This window comes from Lutjanus erythropterus, chromosome 11 (assembly GCF_056507025.1).
Source record: "Lutjanus erythropterus isolate fLutEry1 chromosome 11, fLutEry1.hap2, whole genome shotgun sequence".
Taxonomy (NCBI): domain Eukaryota; kingdom Metazoa; phylum Chordata; class Actinopteri; order Lutjaniformes; family Lutjanidae; genus Lutjanus; species Lutjanus erythropterus.
This window is the reverse complement of record NC_139327.1, coordinates 28,547,988-28,553,947: the sequence shown is the minus strand read 5'-3', so window position 1 is coordinate 28,553,947 and position 5,960 is coordinate 28,547,988.

The window sequence follows — 5,960 nt, the reverse complement described above, 5'->3', positions numbered from 1 at the left end:
GAGCAGCAACAAAAAAATCACACACACTTGTACACATGTATACATGTGTCTATTTGTGATCTGACCAACTGTACATGCTGATGAAAGCATGATATTTGACCGAAAATGTTTAAAGAGAAAAAAAGAATGTTTGTGGAACATTTTAGAAATTTTTGTGGCTGCATCCACTTCTTATTATATGCAATATGCAATATTGTTTGAGACAATCCAAAAGTAATCAGATTAGATCACATTGTTATTGAAATTCAGTGGATTTTCCTACTATTAATAACAAATTCCATGTAATTTGTATTCAGTAACAGACTACAGATAGATAGATAGATAGATAGATAGATAGATAGATAGATAGATAGATAGATAGATAGATAGATAGATAGATGTAGTTTTGGTGCTACAAGCTTCAAATTGTCTCTGAGGCCTGCAGGTTTCTGACCAGCTGACCTGAGGGCCATGTGAACGCCCAGTCCTCGGGGCCACTTTACACACTTCTCATGTGGCCGCCTGGTTTAAACTCATGGAGCCGGGTGTGGGGTTGGACGGGGCCGAAAGAGGAGCCAGGCGGGCAGAGGCGCGCTGATGACACAGCGGGTCCATCCGATCCTGCCGGCCGCCTCTCTGGTTCCCCAGACTGTGAATAATTTAGCAGCGCTGGTGGCAGGCATCCATTACCACGTTGGCATGTTCTTATTCATTACACAGATTAAAACAGCCAAGGTCTCTTTTTCTCACCATGCAGAACCTGTTGCAGAGCTGTGTGTCGGCTGGCTACTTGCATGGGGAAAGAAAACACACACAGACTTAAGATAGATTTGTGCATTTTGCATTCATTTTACGTAGGACAAAAGGTAAAACATATTTTTAATTTTTTTGATACTTTGGTTGAGATCTTAAAGCCTCATCCTACCATCATATCCTGACTGTTTCCCCCGGGGAACCCAAGAGTAAACTAGCCAGTTTAAGTTCATTTTATTGGTAAAGGCACAAATCATGTCCCAGTCCAAACAATCAGAAACCTTGAGCAGATCCAGACTCTTATTTTTGTAGGAAGATGTTATTTACATCTGGATTGGAACAGTCAATTTATGTACAACCAAGGTGCAATAGCCAGTGTGACTATTTACACCCGAGTTGGCCTAGCATGGCAGAACCAAGCATCCAGGTGTCCATAGCCAACAATGCTATTTGCAGCCCAGGGTGTAAATAGCCAATATGGACATTTACACCCTCATGGTAAAGACAAACCAGTCATCTTTCCTTAATAAAACCAAGTAACTTTGTTGACTAAACCCAATCAAGTTTTGTTGCCTAATCCTTACAAAACGGCAACTGAAAATTAAAAATAATAATTAAGAAACTAACTAAAACTAAACTAAAAGACAACATTGAAAAATAATCGTACACTGCCGTTAAACTGAAGTTTTCCAGGTCAGGACTTGACCTTGGCTGTCCCTGAGGAAAGACCTACACTTTGTCCATTCAGCGACTGCAAACTCTCATCTTGACTTTGACATTTATAGCTGAAATAAAGGGGTCGGGTGTAAATAGCAAATTGTCAGGGTGTGCCTATTCTTACACCGGGGACAAATAGAGAAATAAATAAATAAATAAATATTGTGGGATTTTACTACTGGTACTAATGTAAGGAACCACCATCTTAGCAAAATGTTAGCTTCAATCTTCTCAAAACATTGTTAGTGATGTAATTAATCTCATCTAAAAACAAATATACACTTTACTCTTTAATACAAACTCCAGCTTTTGTCCCAAGTAGAATCCACATTAATGCTAAATAGGTTACCGAACATCATCTGATTCTGGTATCATATAGTTTTCAGTTATTTCAAGGAAATATTACTTGTGTTATATTTATCTGGTGACATAAACCAGAGTCACATTGATGTAGAGTAGATAGAGAAGTTGGTCTCAGTATCAAAGGTTGATTAGATGTTATTCAGTTTCAGAAGTTTTCAGTTTGCAAAATTAATGCTGTTTACATAGAGCAGTGGTTCCCAAAATGTTTCTGGTATGCCCATTATCAGACGCAGAAAATTATTATTTTTATCAATAATTAACAATAATTATGGAAGCAACTTATAAAAAAAATCTCTATGATCTAAATCTCTATATTTCTCCCCTGGTCACCTGCTTTGTCCATGACAGACATGAACCCATCTATTAAGACTGTAAAGGCAAAATTGGGTGCTTTTGATGGAAGTTTCTGACACATTAGTATTTGTAAAAAGCACTAATTAAAAGAGAAACTGAAAACAGTGATGTAAAGTCATTAGAAACAAATGGATTGGCGAAAAAATGAAAAATTGTAATGGTAGAATAAAGCACCTGTGAGATATGACAAAAAGTATACCTCTGTGGTCTGCAGGTACCTCAGTCAGTAGGATTAAGATTAAACACAGACAGTGTTATGATTTACTAGACCTATTTCTGAGGAGTGTATACAGCTTTAATAAAAAGTCAGAGCCATATAGAAAAAAAGCCACATGTGAATGGATGTGTGTATGTATCCCACTGGATTTATAAGATGTTCGTCCCTTTTCTCACCCTCACATCACCCCGAGCTGTTATATAGCGAGGCCATTCATAATTTAGTGCCCATTGTTTACAACTCTGTCACCTCGGTACATTTCATATTCTGGAGATTGCAACTGACATGTTTTATGGAGAGCGCTGTCGTATTTGTGGCCAAATGTGACAGCAGCTCCTCTCTTTTTCGCCCCCCCATCTGGCCTGTATATTACTCTCCACCAGATGACTTTACTACTGTCACAGCAGTCATTCCTTCACCCGTCAGTTCAGCTGCCTGTTTTCTGTTTCTCGACTAACTATAGCTGAAAATAGGGACCTCTTTTACTCTTGTTTTGACACGTTTTAACAACAATGTCTTGTATTTATCATGCGGTCGAGCCTGAATTTGTATGATTACCTCTGCAGATATCAGTGGAGGAATGTAACTAGATACATTTATTTAAGTACTGTACTTGAGTATATCCTTCTCATTCCACTTTCTACTTCATTTCCAAATGAAATGTCATACTTTTTACTCCACTACAGTTAAATGACAGCTTCAGTTTTTTATTACTTGTCGGTTTTAGCATAAAACATTTTAAATTAATTGGCAATTACAGTTTTCAATTTTCATAGTTTCAGCTTCTCAAGTGTGAGGATTTTCTACTTTAAAAAAAAAAAAAAAAAAAAAAAAAAATATATATATATATAAATTATTAAAAAAAATATATATATATATATTTTTTTTGTATATATACATATATATATATATATATATATATATATATATATATATATATATATATATATATATATATATATATATATATATATACATTATTATTTAAAAAAAAAATATATATATATATATATATATATATATATTTTTTTTTTTTTAAATAATAAAAAAAAATATATATATACATATATATATATATATATATATATATATATATATATATATATATATATATATATATTTTTTTTTTTTTTTTTTTAATAATTTAAAATCATTTTTAACATATTTTTAAGATTATTGCTTTTGGTTTTTGGCTATTGGTAGATAGGATGGCTTCTGTTTTCAGCCTTTTTATGAGCCAAACAATCAATTAATTGTGAAAATAATCTATGATGAAACTAATAATTTGTTATAGTCCTATACAAGAAAGCTAGAAATAAGCTCCACAACCAAAACCAACTACAGCAGTAAAATCCTGCTTTTACATTAAAGGAGCAGTTCACCTCCAAAATCAAAAATACATATTTTTCCGCTGGCCTGTAGCACTATTTATGAGTTTTTGAGACATCATTCATGGAGGTGTCTGCCCTCTCTCTCTCCAGTATGATGGGACTAAATGGCACTCGGCTTGTGGAGCTCAAAGCACCAAAAAAATACATCTGAAAAATTTAAAACCAGTGTCTCTTTCTTAAAAATCATGACCCGGTTACTCAAGATAATCCACAGACCGATGAGAATTTCTCATAATGATGCTAATATTTTATAATTAAAATGATTTTGACATGTAATTTAAAAAAGATTTTACTCTGCCATAATATTAGAAAGTTTACTCATTCTAATTTTTGTTATTTTTATATTCATACCCACATAAAATTTTAATGGCAGAAATTGTCTCCCACATAGTCCACTCCCCCCAGTACTTGTTTCATCACCCCCCCAGTCACCACCACTGGATCTGCCAGGGGCGGTGTGCCGTCCCGGGCCCCGGTTTGAATTCCCGTCCCCCGGGGGAGAGCCCAAAGTCCTTGCATTAAACCAAGCCGACTCTGAGTGTTTTCACTTGACTTCCTAAAGTAAGAAAGGCTCATGCATTATTCAGTGATATTTTAATCTGTCGTAGTCGCTGGGTGCTGTAATTAAACTGAGAGTCAGAGGTCTTTTCCTGTGATGTGGTGGGAATTGTTTGGGGGGCAGGAGTGTCAATGTGAGCGTCTGTGAGTATAATGACGGGCTTGTTCTCCTTCATAAGATGGACACAGTGGAGGGTATTGAATTATGTTGACTATTGTGTCCAAACCCAACAGATAATTATAACCTGATGATAATAATGGTAACAACATTAGTGGAAAGTAACTAATTATATTGAAGTGCAAAGACAAGTTATTTAATGTTTAAACTGAATAACTTTGTTTTTTTGTAAATATACACTCATTCTGAATTTGATGCCTGAAACATGTTCCAAAAAAGTTGTGACAGGATCGTGTTTATCGCTGTGTTCCATCACCTTTTATTTTAACAACTAACAGGAAGCTTTTGGGAACCGAGGCCGCTAATACAGATGCTCGCCTTTTAAAGTTAGTGAACAATCTGGATGGTCTTTCTCCTCTTTAGTCTGGAGGTCACAAGGTCACAATCTGAAATGCCGTCGATCAGATCACATCGATTTTCCAGTTTGCATCAGTCCATCTCAGATGAGCTCAGGCCCAGAGAAGAGTGCAGAGTTTCTGGATGTTGTTGATAGATGGCTTTCACGTTGCATAGGAGAGTCTTGACTTGCATTTGTAGATGCAGCAACGAGCTGTTTACGAGCAGAGGTTTTTCTGGATTCTTTTAATGATATTATGGATTGTAGATGATGGAATCCCTAAACTTGAAATTGTGTATGGAGAACACACAGGTTTTCACACAATTATAGTGAGAGATAGGTGTTTATTGAGCACTCCACAACTTTCGCAGGTTTTTTTATTTTGCTGCCCGTCTCAACTTTTTCAAAACATGTTGCAGGCATCAAATTTGCAAAACACATACATCAGTTTTAACATTAAATCTGTCCTCTTTGAACTGTATTTAACTGCATACAAGTCAAAATGTACTGGCCAATCACTGCATTCTGTTTTTATTCTTGTTTTAAACAACGTCCCAGTTTTTTTGGAATTAGGCAATACTGTTAAGAGGAGCAGACTATACAGCATTTAGTCAATGCTGATAAAGTTTATTCAGATGGATCTTTCATTTAGTTTAATTGGAGCTTCTTTTCCTTTCTAAGACAGTTGAGGGGTTTTTGTTAGTCAGGCACAAACTTGAAACTTTCAAACAGTTAAAATGCCAGCTATCTTTGAGGTGGCAGTAGCTCAGTCTGTAAGGATGTGGCTTGGAAACGGGAAAGTTGCTGGTTCAAGTCCAGCATGGACTGGTAGCTGGAGAGGTGCTAGTTGATCTTCGCACTTGTGCGTGTGTGTGTGTGAAAATGTAATTTTCCTGAGGACACATTAATTAAGTATGCTTTCTTATTCTATGACCATATTTAACCAAATGACTGTTGGTCTTCATATGTACTAATTTTGTATTCAGACAACTATAAAGGCAATTCTACCCATTACTGTGACAGTACATGTACTGAAGTGTTGTGTGATGCTGTAGTACTCTGTCCACCCTTGTCTTTCAGGTAATATGCACAATAAAGGAGACCACACAAGAG